At 55.2% G+C, this 14,967-nt stretch overlaps 1 protein-coding gene across 2 annotated transcripts in view; it reads left to right on the forward strand.

Annotated features, from left to right (window-relative positions):
* The first annotated feature begins 5,159 nt into the window (after nt 1-5,159).
* The window catches only part of CALN1 (calneuron 1), a 488,233-nt gene continuing 478,425 nt past the window's right edge, over nt 5,160-14,967 (forward strand). Inside the window, exon 1 of one of the 2 annotated variants that reach the window (XM_032872377.1) lies at nt 5,160-5,256. The gene's annotated coding sequence lies outside the window, so the exon portion shown is untranslated. The remainder of the gene's footprint in view (nt 5,257-14,967) is intronic. The other variant, XM_032872376.1, reaches the window with a different exon arrangement.

Raw genomic sequence — 14,967 nt, forward strand, 5'->3', positions numbered from 1 at the left:
ATGCCTTAGATTGTCCATATCGAGGAAGGATATTTCATGAAGGCGCCTCCCTCACTAGGTCCCAGTCCAGCCCAGCCCTGTAAGAGCTTCCTTTCTCCTTGACCATGAAGTCCCAAGCCTTGTGAGTGTGCCCTGCTGACCTCCCCATCTGACCATGAACCGGTGTCCCCATGAGCAATGTCGAGCTGGCTTTCTTCCATTCCCCAGCCTTGCCTGGTGCCCGGTGCCCTAGAGCCCAGTCTTTTGGGAACAATGTCTCCCCATCACGTCATCAACACCTACTGAGTTTCCAGTTCCTAACTTCACCACCAGCCTCAAGAGCCTTCTCCAGTTCCCCAGAGTAAGTGGGTTCTAGGGTGGGCACTGGTGTAGAACTGGGTGTGCATTTCTTATTTGCCCCCATTCTCTTTTGCAATTGTTTCATAGTTGTCTTCCTTCAACCTCCTGAGCTCCCCAAGGGCTGGGCTTTACTTCTGATGCCAGCAGGACGCTGGACACTATGGATAGATGGAAGTGGGGCGCTTCACCTAGAAATTTCTTGTAGGACACCAGACGAGATTGCAAACGGCTTCCGTGAAGCCAGTGGTAGTAGGACTGGGGTGCAGGGGGTGGTCTGTGAGGGTCGCGCACACCGGGTTGGGCTTGACATGGGTCCTGGGAGGACGGAAAGAGGTCAAGATGATGTGAGGGAACGCAAATGACATTTGCTGCTTTGCCTCACATCCGTATCCCTGTCCCCTGTGGAAGAGGGGACGGTTTTGCTCTCTGCAATGCTGCCTTTTTGCTCTACAGCAGACTTCCCAAAGGAAGAAGCCTTGGTGATCACCGTTCTGGGCCTGGGCACTGCATTAGTGAGCCCTTCTGGCCCCTGTGCTCAAAGAGATCATGCCACACAGGGTCACGCTGTCGCTCTTCTCGTGTTTTGGCAGACAGCCCACCCGGACAGACCGTTGCTTAGAGCAGGCCTTGCCAGCCCCGTGGGGACCACTTCTTTCTGCCACCTCTCACTGTCTGAGTCTGGGTGGCGATCAGACCATGATTTGTTCGCGGGCCTTGACATCATGTGTTCGGTGTGGAGGAGAAGACCCCAGTTCCTCCCTCGGAACTCCTGAACTGGGGCACTGGTCCATGCTCTGCCCAGGGGTCTTTTGTTCTCAGGAGGCTGTCCTCAGACCATAGACACCCCACCCAAGAGGATGAAATGGAGATGAATGAAAGTCCTCCACATCCCTAACAGCCTACACCGCTCAGGTTCCAAAATATTAGTGAAACACGCTACCATTTACCCAACATGCTAAAAACCAAGCAGAATGGAATGTATGAGTTACCCAGAGGCCTTCCTGCTGGGCGGGACCTCCATTCCGTCTTCTCCCCGTTAACTTCCTAAGTTGGCCTTCAGATTCTTTTGTTTTGAATTCAGCAGATCTAAAATTAGACCAGGAATATTTTTCCTTTCTGATATGTAAAAATTGGTGTAATAAATGACAACTATGTAATTTGAGGTTCCGACCTGCAGAATGATCTTAATACTTAGTTCTCTCCTGTAATTTCTCTCAATCCATAAACGTTAACATTCCCATTCTCCAATGCATCGTCATAAGTGCGAGGATGTGTCATAAGATCAGAGGATGACTTGATCATGACTATCAGAACGCTCGAATTTGGGATCTCCAAGGAAAATTCTTGTCCAGCGAGGAAAACAAAACCGCACTCGACGTTTCAGGCAGATGGCATTCAGTACACAGGGCCGGTTTATACAGGAACGAGAAAGCAGAAATAACCCCAAGAGTTAGTAATCGCAAGAGCGGCTTCCATCCCGCGGGCGAGGGGAACGAGAGAGGACAGGTGGTCTCACCTGGGCGAGGAGGGGCCCGAGGGAGCTGGTGCTCAGATCCCCGAGGGACGTGTCAACCCAGCAGGACGGTCATGGCTGAGGAGACCCAGGGTCGGGGAGGAGTGTGGCACAGCTGGCCGTCTGACCACTGAGGGTCGTGGCCCAGCAGCTACTGGCCACTTCTTTAAGGTGGGCAGAGCTGGTGCTGTGCCTCCAAGGACCAGTGAGGCTGGTCCCAGCCATACCAGAGCAGAGTGGGGTTAAGACTCATCCCTCTGTGGTTTGCTCCTTCCTGGCCTCCCCATCTTCTTGGAGTCCTTCTTCGGCTGAACTGACAAGAAAGCCAGCGGGCAGGGGTGCCTGGGGAGAGTGGTCTGGAGAACTGGGCCCCAGCATCGCAGGGTGTCCTGGGCAGGGGGGGCGGTAAAGCTGAGCGCCCGCAGGGACTAGCTGGAACCAGGGAAGCAGATTTGTCGACAGGCCAATTTCCAGGCTCCCCAAAATCACTCCTGCCATCTACAGAGATTGGGCCTCCAGGGTTGTGTTCTGATAAGCTTATCATGCAGAAGTCTGATAAAGCTGAGCTTGCGCTGGTGGCACGAGGAGCGGGGGCATTCCCGTCCGTCCGTCACTCACGGAGAAGAGGCCGACATTGGGGCCAAAAGGGTGCTCATGGCAGAGCTTAGATAGGATGGGAGGGAGACCCTGTGTCTCTCTGGGACGTATTCTCTTCAGTTTGGACTTTAAGAGGTCAGGGTCATCTTGAGGGTACGTCCCGGTGGTGGAGGCCGCAGGCAACCTTACCTCTCTTGCTCAGTCAGGGGCCCCCCCACGGGGCTGAGTAAGCCATTGCCTCTGCCAGGGGTACCCAGCTTCCTGTTAAATCTTGGGGCTCACGGGTCTGTGCTCTGAGGAGCTGTGGAGAAAGTTGAGGAGAGGTTCGCACTGTGGTGCTCAGGGTGTGGCGTCCCACGGGGTCCCATAAGGCCATCACGGTGGTTGCTGTGGTTACGAGGGGACAGTCATTGGACAGCTCCAAGAAATGGGTGTCGGGACCACAGTCCCTCCCCCACGGGAGCGTTCTCTTTAGGGTCGGCCTCCAAACGGGGGGCTCAGCTTTGTTCCTGAAAACCGGGACAGAGACCCCGGGGGTCTGAGGGGCTGGCTGGGAAGAACAGGACTTGAACTTGCCCTTCCCCTTCAGAGGTGTCCTTGTCCAGGGGTCCTTCTCGGGCCTCTCTAGGCTCCGCAGACCCTCCTGGGAGATGCCCGTGCGGGGCCGAGGGCTGTGGGAACATTCTTGGTTCCAGGCCCCCGTCTTCCAGCCCCAGCCCCGGCCCCGATCTGGCCAGTCCCCATGGCTGCCGTCTTTAGGAGGCGAGCGGAGAGGCTGTGGGCGAGGCTCCCCGGACGAAGGGGACAGGCAGTCACACTGAACGGGTGTCTAAGGGGTGACCGCAGGTTCTCTGGGGACAGTTTTTATCGGCGGTGGGCCGGAGGCCTCGGGCACCTTGCGGTGGACGCAGCGAGCCGGCCAGGGGTGAGGGGGGCAGGGAGAGAGAGTTCGGCGGAGAGAGACCATCCGTTGGGTGGATTCGGCCCCAGGCTCAGCTGGAACAGGACGCGGCTCCGCTCTCCGACCTGCTCTGGGCCGCTGCGAGGCTCTCGCTCTTGGGGCAAAGTCCGGACCAGGGCGCGCGGACCTAACCCCTGCAGCCCTCGCGGACACCAAGGCCCTGGAGACGATTCTGCGCGGCGTCTCTCCAGACCGTTTCAGCACGCGCCCTCTGCAGGGTGCCGTCCCCGTCAGCCGAGATGTGGTTAAGCTTGCAGTTTGGATAACGGAACATGTTTTCTAGAAGTGCCGCGTCCCCTCCTCACTGGCCGGCTCCGGGAGGAGCTTTGCTGGCTTCGGCACCGACATTTTACAAATGAGAAAACGCAGGCTCAGGAGGGGAGGGGGTCCCACGGTGTTCGTAGCAGAGCCGGAAGGAATCTGAGGTCCCCCCGTGCCCAAGCTTGTTCCGTCTGGGACACCCCCTTGGCACTCACTCCGAGGCAGAGCCCCGAGTCTGGGAGACCCTGGCGGCTGGGCTTCCTCTGCGCGCCTCCTGGAGAGAGCCGTGTCGAGCAGAGCACAGGGACAGCTGCATCGGCATCAGCGAGAGTCAGGGCTCCGGACGCCAAACGTCGGGCAGACTGGGATGAGGATGAGACCCTGAGGTGCCACCCGAGGCGGTGCTTCTCAGGCAGACTGGCAGGAGTGTGGAGAAAGAGGCTGTGGGGACGGAGGTTCCCTAAGGGTGATGGTCTTGAATTGAAGCTCTCGCTGACTCAATCTCCACTCTGGGAAAGGCAGCCAAGGAGGCTGGCCACTGTCCACAGGGTTTGCTCTTCCCCTTCCTCCTCCACCGCCTTTCTCCAATCTCGCCTCCTGGCCATGCTCTGGAGCAACAGTCACAACTATTTCTCTTGGTGTGTCTACCTGTAAAATGCAGGTGTATGGTCAGAGAACTGGCTGGCTGCAGGCCATTGCCTTTGGTATCTGGGTATCCGGATAGGGTGTGTATGTGTGTGTGTGTGTGTGTACATGGGCAGACGTGTGTGGGGGCGGACATGCGTGTGCATGGGCAGGTGTAGGTGTGTGTGTGTGTGAATGGTGGCATGCATGTGTGCCTGGGTATGTGTGTATGTGTGTGCATGGACAGACGTGCATGCATGGGTGGACATGCGTGTCTATGGGCAGGTGTGTGTGTGTGGATGGTGGCAGGCATGTGTGCATGGGGGTGTGTGTACATGGGTGGACATGCATGTGCGTGGGCAGGTGTGCATGTGTGCGTGGACAGGCGTGTGTGTGTGTGCAGTTTGCAGGACGGCTGTCACTGCACATCGCTGTCAGGAGAGGAGCACAAAGCAGAGCCCTCACTTCCCACTTTCCCCGACACTGTCCATCCCGCTCCAGATCTGGAGAGGGTTCTCCTGCCGCCACCTGCACCCCGCAAATCCAGCCTCCCTCCCTGGTCCGAAGACAGCGGGTGGGCGGGGCCGAGGTCCACAACCCTGCGGCTTCGATTCAGACCCCGAGCCCCCAGATCGCGGGCTGTGCTGCCCCACCGTCGGCGCTGCGGTTCCTCGCCGGACCCAAAGGTCTGCAGGAAGCTGTTCGGGCCGCCCGAGCCAGGGCCGGAGCAGCAGCAGCGGCAGCAGGAAGAGCAACACCGGCACCCTCCGAATTGGGACTCTAGCCCTTTAAATCTGCTCAGTTACCAAAAAACGGAGAGGCTTCAGACCCTGTTAATTAAAGCTCGCCCTGGCCCAACGCTCTGAGGAGCTGCCGTGCTCCGCTCCCTCCCGATGCCCTAGAGATCCTCCTCAGCTCCCAGCCATGGATCCAGGAGCGGCTCCCCCGAGACCAGCAGGAGGTACGGTCTGGGGCTTGTGGGCTGTGCATCAATCATCCCACGGACTGCCTGGCCCCCGTCTTCCCCTCTGTCCCTCTGCCTCCTCTCCAGTTTCCCAGCCTGGGTTCCGTGCAGACAAGTCAAGTTTCCTTGGGGGTTTGGAGGGAGGGGAGGGGTGGGGTGGGCTGGGGGTCGCTCCCTGCGTGTCAGTTTTCACCGAGCTGCCAAAGTGGTCGGAAGAGCCGGGGAAGGCGTTTCTGCCAGCCTGGGCTCGTGCGGAGCCCTCTCCTCCTCGCTGGGTCCCTTCCCTCGGGGTGTCACGGAAAGGGCATAAGCCTGAGTGGACTCGCTCCTCAGGTCAGTGACCGGCCACCGGGTTGGCCTGCCGATGGCGTGTGGCGGCTCCCCGTGACATTGGAAAACTCATTGTGTCCAACTTTCTTTCTGTAAAATTGTCCCGGCAGGAACCCCGCGCTGGCACCTGTCCCCCGGTCTCCCCTTCCCTACCCTCACGCTGCCAGACGCGAAACGCTGGCTGTGGGACTTCAGGAATGGGTCACCCCTTCCCTGTGCCTTTTGAGGAAACTCACTTCCAGCTGAGCCCAAGGTTCTGTGGCAAAGAGTTGTTTTTGTTCAGGAATCAGCTGCAGGCTGACAGAGAGGGGAGATTTATCCCCTTTTACACTGCATTTTGTAAATTGTACTCAGGCCCGAGGAACATCTATCTGCAAATCCTTCATTGATCTGTTCTCGCCCCCACATCTCCCTTCTGGGTGAGATGCTCGTCTTGAGTCATACCCAAAGGAGAGGTTTCCTCTCAGTCAGCTTGACACGACTTCACAGATGTCCCTGGGAGCCAGGCCCTGGCAGAGGGAGCCATTTTCACTGTCCTGAGCTAGAGTCCCCAGAGCATGATTCATGGGTGCTGGGGATGGGGAGGGGGCGGGGGGCCACCCCCACCCAGGAAAGCAGCTTAGGAGAGAAAAAGCACTTTTATTGATTTTTTTTCCCCAGGGGCTTTAAGACATCCCAGATGATTAACACCACTTCTCCAGTCGAGAAGGATCTGAGCCAAAACACAGCTCGCGGGACTGGGATTTTCCCCCCGAGTTTTTGCCCGCAGGGTCCTAAACTGTTCCTATGAACAGTAGCTCTGGTGGGCGTAGCAAAGCCCTTTCCAACCCTCTGGCAAAGGATGGGAACTTTCTCTGAGTGCCTGTTGGGGAAGTCGGGATACCTGCCTCCCAGACGCTGTGGGTGCAGAGTGATTCCTGTTCTCAGAGTGATAAAGCCCTCAGCCCTGGCAGAAAAGCCCTGGTTGGGAGACACTATTCAAACCCTATGAACGAAGCCCTCAGCGGCGTTCCTGATCGCTGTGCCCGGCAGTGGATCTGGGTCACAATCTGAGGTTTCTGAGGGAGGCCCAGGGAGAGGTGTTTCCTGCAAACAGAAGCCCACCCCGGAGGCAGGATGGTGGGGGCACCACGCAGGGTGAGAAGGGGGCCCATGGGAGGTGGCGTGGCAGGTGTGGCACCCACGTCTAGGCTGTGCTTTCGGCTGGGGCGTGGACGGCTCCACCGAGGCTCGGGCTGTCGCCTGGAGCTGGGATGTGAGTAGGACGGTGGCTGCTTCCCCGAGCTAACAGTGTCCAACCTGGGATCTCCTCCCAAGGCGAGGGGCCCTCTTCTTGCACTTCTCCCTCTGTCCCTTTGGGGCCCGAACACCGCAGCCCTTCTTCCTCCCCGGGCACCTTGCCTGCGTCAACCCTCTTCCTCAGCCACTTTCTAGAAGTCAAAGGAGCCCAGACTTCACAAAATGCCCCCTTCCATGGCAGGGAGAGGCTTGGGATAGACGTCACCAACCGTGTCCTTGGACGGGCTGGGGCCTATTAATAATGAGTGACTAAGTAGACTGTTCTTTGTGTCCATTTTTCTTTTCAACTTAATGGTGCATGTATGTGTGTGTGTGTGTGTGTGTGTGTGTGTGTGTTTGGTGTTTTAATTTACTGGATGGCTGCTGGCTTTCAAAAGCTGTAAATGGGTCCCCACAGGTTTTGCGTAGACATGGCAACTTTGCACAGTTCTGTGGTCCCTGGATATTCTTGGAACGGCCTTAGCGGGGGTTCCGATTACCAGGGAGGGGAGGAGGGAGGTCACGGCCTGGAGGGGCGGTGAACCTTCACCAGCAGCCGGGCACCAGCGCTCGCTGGCGTGTGGCCCGGCTGGCCGTTAAGCTTCAGTGGGTCTCACTTTCAGCCTGGGGTACCGTCGGCGTGTCGGGATTAAATGGAACAACTTCACCGAAGTCTGTGCGTGCAGCTGGTACGAACGAAATCTTTCCTCTTGTCTTTTGATGAAGACATCTGCCTCTAATTAAGCAAAGCTTAACGTGAAGGATAAAACCACTTAAACAGCTCCGGGGACCCCTTCACTGACTGCGGGGCCGCGCCTCCTCCGGGGGCAGGGACCCCCTCTTCAGTGTCATTATCCTCCCCCCAGTGGCACTGAAACTACATAAAGGTTCATTGAATGAATACGTGATGGTGTGTGGGCACTTCACCTTCACTGTAGGTGATTTTTAATGACGAGGTGAAATCACTTCTCGCTCAGTCTACTTAAGACACGCGCTAAGCCAGACAGATCAAAGAGCCCGTGACTGCAATAAATTCGGACTAGACGGTATCCTTTGTGAGGAAATCTGAGTTGCAGTAAAAAATATCTCGTGCCCTAGGACGTGCATCAGGTGCCTGGGGGCTCCAGAAGTGACCTTGAAGCCATTCTGATTGCTAAGGGGACGTCAAGGTGACTTCTGCTGTCCCTCATGACGTGTGAGGCTCCGTCTTCTTCATGCTTTGAGGAAGAGACCCTGAAGCGGGGAAGGGCTTGAGGTGGAAAGAGGCGCTCACTCTGCCACTCCAGTGTGTGACGGGAGTCAGTCCCTCTAGCCATCGGTAAACTGGCAAGCTGAGCTGTGGGGACACAGTAGTACTGAGGTGAGCCATTGATTAAATAAATATTTATCAAAGATGATGGTAATAATAATTACCCCACTACCACCACCTCACAGAGCGTGTCCTTGGCTAGGGCTGGAGGCACCTACCTTCGATGGATGGGTGCCTCTGCTCAAGCACGAGGACAGACCAGCAGACAAAGGGTGTCAGGGCAGACTGGTACAGGCTAGAGCAGGCAAGAGCCCGGTGCCTTGTCGGAGCACAAGGGTGGGGTCTACTCTAACTTGATTGACCCCCAAATTGAGTCCCCAAACAGGGGGTTTGGGGAGAGCACTCTTGGGAGAGGAGGCCAATCGCGGAGGAACCACTGGATGGGCTGGTGGGTGATTCCGCTGGGCTGTGTTCTGGAAGGCCACGTGAGAGAGGAGGCTGCAGGGCCAGCTCCCAAAGGGCCTTGGGTGCCCACAAAGAAAGGGACTTTATTCTAAGGGACATAAAGAGTCACAGGGGTTTTAAGTAAGAGAATCCCTTGGGAAAATTAAATTTTTAAAAAATTAAATTAAAATTAAATTTTTAAAAAAATTATTTTAAATTTTCATGAATTTTCATAGACCAAGCTGTCTTCTAGGCTCTGAGGCTACAGCAGTGAACAAACCAGACAGAAACTTTGCTCCTGCCGAACTTCCATCCAGTGGGGAAGACAAAACGTGAGGACAGAAGGGTGGGGTTGTAAGTTATAAATAGCATGTCGGGGGAGAGAGAAAGCAGAGAAGGGGGTAGGGGCAGGGACTGTGATGGGCCCTGAGCGTGTACAGTCCTACAAGGAGGGAGGGACAAGGCAGCATGGAAAGTAGACCCCTGGAGGGTCATAAGAACTTTGACTTTTACTCTGAGACGGAAGTTAGCACCGGGCTCTGAGTGGAGGGGAGACCCCTAAAAATGATCCTTCTAATTGCCGTGCTGTGAAAAGGTTGTAGGTGGGCTTGGTAGAAGCAAGAAGACTATCGAAGAAAACACAAAATCCCAGGGAGAGGGGTGGTGTCTGGACCCGGGGAACAGCGGAGGTGTGAAGAGTGCTGGGTTCTGGACTTTCTATCTCTTCTTGAGGATGGAGGCAATGGGATTTGTGGATGGACTGGATCGTTGTGTGAGAGAAAGATGAGTCAAGGATGACTCAAGCTTCGTTGGCCTCCCATGGGGATGACTGTGGGTGGAGGAGGTTTGGGAGAAGATCAAGGGTTCGGTGTTTCTCCTGTTAACTTTGAGGCGTCTGCTGAGCATCCAGCAGAGATGCTGAGTGGGCTGTCCTGGGTTCGCAGCAGAGATCCGGGCTGGATACGGTCCTGGGAGCCATTGGAGGACAGATGGTATTTAAAACTACCTCAGATGAAATCATCAGGAGACAGATTATGATGGAGAGGACTGAATTTTGAGGGATCACAACGATTTACAGGTTGCAGAGAGGAGGAAAAACCAATCAAGGATATGAAGAAGATAATGTCTCTTCTGTTCAAGACAATTCACCCCGTCCTACATTCTTCCTCCTCTCCTCTCTTGGGAGCAGGATTCATAGATCACCCTCCTCATCGTCAATGTATCTTTTTCTCCCGGCTTCTTCCCACCGCCCTGGAGATCTGCTCAGATCTCTCTCCTTTCAAAAAGAACCCTTCCTGACCCCTAAGTCCTGTACTCACTTTTACCCAATTTTTCTCTCTTCTTTCTCTCTTTCAACATTAATCGAACAACTACTATATGTTGGGCATGAAGGATAGAGAGACAAAAAAAAGTAGACTTTTTCCTACTTGAAAGACTGTTTCTACCTCAACTACATGAAGCACTGTGGATGTGCACATACAGTAAAACCTAAGGTATATAGTTATAAGATAAGGACACAATTTTTGAACCAAGGAAAGTATAATTTAGAGCAGGAGAGCAAGACTGGAAGACAATAGGATGCACACGTAAAGGTCAAAATGTTGTATAAGACTGTAATGGAGCCACCACTGATCAGAACTTTCTGGTGAGAAAAGGGAACTTAGATTTCTGTAAGAAATTCACTGAAGTATAATATATGTCCAAGAAGCTCTCATATCTTAATGATATGGCTCCATGCTTTCTCATACCCTGAATACCGCACCTAACCAGCACCCAGATCAAGGAATAGACGTCATTCACACCCGAAACTGCCCCCCAACTCTTTGTCATCCCGTCTAGCCAGTGTTCTGCTGGGACTGATATTATGAATTTGCCTATTTCAAGCATTTTGAGACTTGCTTCCTGAGTCTCATTGTTTATGAGATCATATGCTAGTTCCTCAAGGAAAATGAATGTTTTCTGGCCCTTACTTCTAAAAGACTATTTTTGTCTGTAGTTTCATTTGAAGGACACTGAAAAAATTAGGTAGACTCCCCCTTGTCTATTTCCGTAACATATTTCGGAGAGCGCACGCAAGACAGCGTGTAGGTAGTGAATCATCAAACTACGAGCTCAGACGATAGAAGCGTAAAGGCTATTTAACATCGTCTGAAGCCTGACGAGGGACAGTCAGAAGGTAAAGCCTGGAGAGGGCAGAGGGTTACGTGACAGAGAGATCAGGCCACCCAGGGGCTGGGGAACGGCCCCTGGAAATGAAAGTAGGAGGCGGCTAGTGCAGCGTCCTAGAACGAAGGCGGCCACAGGCCGACTGACGGAGGTCAAGGACAGTGTCTGGGCCTCAAAGTGATGGTCTGAGGGGAGACGGCAGTTCCAAGATTGGCCCTCATGGCTCAGAGAGAGACGGTGGCAGACGGAAGAGGCTGCCGTGTCCAAGGAGGGGTTTTGTTTATCTGCCAGGAGAACAGGAGAGACTTACTCATGTTCTTGGAGAAACAGGTAGTCAAGAGATAAAGGGGAGAGGAAAAAAATCAAAGAAACAGAGACCTAGAGGCACTTGGGTGGCTCAGTGGGTCACGTGTTGGCCTTTGGCTCAGGTCATGGTCCCCGGGTCCTGGGATGGAGTCCCGCATCGGGCTCCCTGCTCAGTGGGGAGCCTGCTTCTGCCTCTGCTTGTGCTCTCTCAGGCTCTCTCTCTCCCTGCCAAACAAATAAATTTTAAGAATTAAAAAGAAAACAGCAGGGACCTGGATAAATTCTCATTCTGTGCATGTGTGCTCGCACACACTCCCCTCCTTGGCTTCTCCTTGTGTTGACCTGTTTCTGGTCATGGACCCTCCCCTCCCCGTTGTTCTTCTTTGTGTTGAAGCTAAGATGGCCCTTAGCAGCCACGCACCCCCCCACGGTGGGGGGGGACGGCTGAGGAGGGTTCTAAGATGTGGGCCACTCCGTCACTCCCTGAAGAGAAGGTTACTGTGGGGTCTCCGCTGGGCTTTATCTGAGCCATTTGTCAGGGCTCAGGAGCCCGTAGTGAGTGTCCAGCCTGTGTCCTTATTTCTCATGTGGGGACCCTGAGGCCTGAGTCTTCCTGGCAAGGTAGAGACGACAGCAGCGGCCGAGCTTAAGCCCAAATCTCGCTTGATCAGAGCATCCCCAACCTCCCTGAAACCTCTCGACCTCTCAAACCTGAGTGTGTCCCAAATTCGGGCGCATGTCAACATCACCGGAAAGGTTTGTTAGGACACCTGGGGGCCCACCCAGAGTTTCAGAGTCAGTAGGACGGAGGTGGGACCACGGATTTGCCTCTTTCTCAGCTACTCAGATGCTACCGAGGCTGCTGATCGTTGAAAAAAATGCCGAGGGGTGCGGGTGGGTGCAGAGTGGGCAGGGGAGGCAGAAGAAGGAGGGAGGAAAGCTAGACCCGGCACCTGGGAGGTTTTCCTTGGGGCTGATCTCAGTTCCCTCTCAGGTCAGGCCTGAAGGAGGTGGGGGAGAAGGTGCCGTGTTCCACCTTCCAGCCACCGAAAGGTCCGGGGAATGCGGTGGGGCCGGCTGTGCCCGGAGACTGACCCAGCAACGCTGGCTGAGCTGGCGTGTCCCTCCCCGCACTCACAGCTCCCATTCCTCATCCAGAACTCCTGAGAGCCCCTCGGGGATCCCCCAGGGAGGGAGGAGAGCTGAGCTGGGTGCGACCCAAGGTTTCTCTCCAGCATATTCCATTATCTTGGCCCTCAGAGCATATGTCAAGCGAATTCTGTGTTTCTGGCAGGTTATTACGCACTGAATTAGTGTGCTGAAATAAAAGTTATAATAAAGCTGTACCAGACTCTTAAATTGTTAAAATTTATTATAAAATGTGCATAGTTATTAACTGATTTTCGCCTGTGTGCGTTTGCCTGTGCTTGCAGCCAAAGAGATGAAAAGTGACTCTGTCAAAGGGAGGCCGGGAGTTGGCTCCCAGAATTCTCCAGAGTCCCAGTGGGGCCGCAAATTCACAGACTCACAGAGAGCTGGGGTTGGCCTCTCCCCGCGGCCTCGGCCTCTCTCGGCGCTGCCCGGCGGTCCCCGGGCTGCAAGTCATGGTCCCCCGGGAAGGAGGGCTGACTGTCCACTCGGCCACTGAGGGAGGCCCCGGGCAGGCCGAGGGAGGCGTGGCTACGCAGGCCTTGGTTTCATGAGCGTTTACTCTCCCAATGCCCTGTTGCTCGAGGCCCCTAATCCCGGGACCGAATGTTCCGGCAACAAAAGCTGCCGCAGATGGGCTTCCACCACATTCTGTCCTGCCGTCCCCGCAGTCCTGCTTCTCCCTCTGCCTTTCAAGAGCCCAGTGCAGGTGCCAAATAGTCCTTGGCTCAGCTCAGGCTGTTCCCTGCTTGGTCCAGCCCCAGGGAGCCGCCCACCAGGCTGCCGGAGCGTCCTGAACATTCTCTCGGCAGTGTTCCCCGTGCTCACCTCTGTGGGCTGGAGGGTGGGGTCCCTCTGTTGCCGCGAGAGAGGCTCCCTGCACTCCTCAGGGTGGAGGTGGCTCCTGACTCCCAGGGCGCATTTCAAATCAGGTCCCAGGGTGCTGTCTGGACACGGGATCCAAGCCCCTAAGACCTGGGCTTCTAGCCTCAGGGTCCCTATTGCCAACCCAAGACCAGCGAGGCTGCAAATTATCCTGAAGCCGGGAACACCTTGGCCCAAGAGAAGGAGAGAATGAAAAACTCAGAATGTTTCCCAGATGCCGAGGCTGAGAGGGTTTTCTTTCCTCGGTGCCACTGTGTCCTGGGGTCGCCCTCCGGGGCTCATCTAGCTACTGGTGGACGTGCAATTCCCTCCAGAGCAGGCAGGCACTGCAGGTACCGTCCCAGGGTACTGCGGGGGGAGTGGGGGGCTGGCCCCTTCTCTAGGGTGGGGAGGGCTCCCTGCCCGGCACCTGTGTGGTCCACGGTGAACCGAGAAGCCCAGGTCTGGCGTGGGAGAGCTCTTGCATTTTACATTCCCTCCAGGAGAGATTTTCCTCCAAATTGCCTCTATTTCTTCCCCGTACAGATGGCATAGCTGCTCCCTAAGCCTCACGGTTCAGCATCACTCTGGGAACCGGGGCGTACACTCAGGGGTTGAGCTCCTGCTTTCTCGTGGATGTACTGCTTTGGCTGTTAACCCGATTCTCCGGCCCTGGGACACCAAGGCTGCCAGCCAGGGGCGGAGTTATAAGGAGGGCAATCTATATCTTAAAGACAACGGGGTGGTTCTGATGGCGTTGTCCCTTCTAATCGCAGAGCTGGAGGAAAATAAAACTAGCAGCAAAAACCGAAGACACTTAAGTTCCACGGAGACTGGCTGTCCCAAACCCTGAGTCCTCACTTTTCTTCCCTCTGCCCTGTCAAAGCTTTAGGAGAGTCTGGGCAGGGGCGGGGGGTTATAGATAAAAAGTCATAAATGTTTGGGTTCAAATATTTGGGTTTGGGTGAATGACGGGTTTACTCCCCACCCCCCCTTGGCATGGTTGTGCCGCCGTGCACCCAGGAGATGGGGAGATTACGAGGAGCCGCCGTGCACCCAGGAGATGGGGAGATTACGAGAATCTGTAATAAAGCGACGTCTAGCTAGATCATCAGCATCATGTCTTTGGCCCAGCAGTGATTTTCTAGTCTGAAAAGACAGTGAAATTGGCCGTATGAGAGCTGGTGCCTGCTGAAGTAGATCATAAAGTGGCGGATTGAAGAGAGCCGTGGTGCACTGCAGAAATCCCACAGTCAGTATCTGTTTATGCGTTCGCCTGCCAGTTCCAGAAAGGGTGCAAGGCCGCTTGCAAAGATGCATATGCAGTTGCCAGACATAATCAAATAACAAGTACGTGGGCAGAGAAAATAAGACGAAGGAGAAGACAAGGCTGAGGAAGCAAGGATGGAGCCAGGAGCGGGGTCGGGACACAAACTTCACGACATCGGACCCGGCACGTTTGTTGGAGGTGGAGCCCTGGGGCGGCCTGGAGCCTCCCCTGGGCCCACCCAGAGAGGGAAGCAGTCTCTGGCTGCAGACCCAGCGTCCGTGCAACAGAAGCAAACCGGCTGCTCAGCAGAGGCCCAGCCACTTGTGTCACCAGAGGCAGAAAAAGATAGTTCCGCGGGTCCCCCCAAACGGCCAGCGTGTAAAGCAACAAGTCCTAAACTGCTTTTACAGCCTGTACGGCAAGGGACTTACCAGGACGGCCCCTTGTGATGTTCCTCTAGGAAGGGGGGTGGTTGGAGACCTAGAGGTGCCCCAAACACTCTCCGAAGGTCTGATCCTATCAGTTTCGATTGTCCGTGACAGACTCTCCTTCAAGCCATTCTCCATGATGAGTGATTCCCAGAGGCTGCTGCAGTGTTTCAGGGGTGTGTAGTGTGTGTATCGGTGTCTGTGTGTGTGCATGTGTCTGTGTG

The sequence above is a fragment of the Lontra canadensis genome, unplaced genomic scaffold (genome assembly GCF_010015895.1).
Source record: "Lontra canadensis isolate GAN:19392208 unplaced genomic scaffold, GSC_riverotter_1.0 scaffold45, whole genome shotgun sequence".
Lineage (NCBI taxonomy): Eukaryota > Metazoa > Chordata > Mammalia > Carnivora > Mustelidae > Lontra > Lontra canadensis.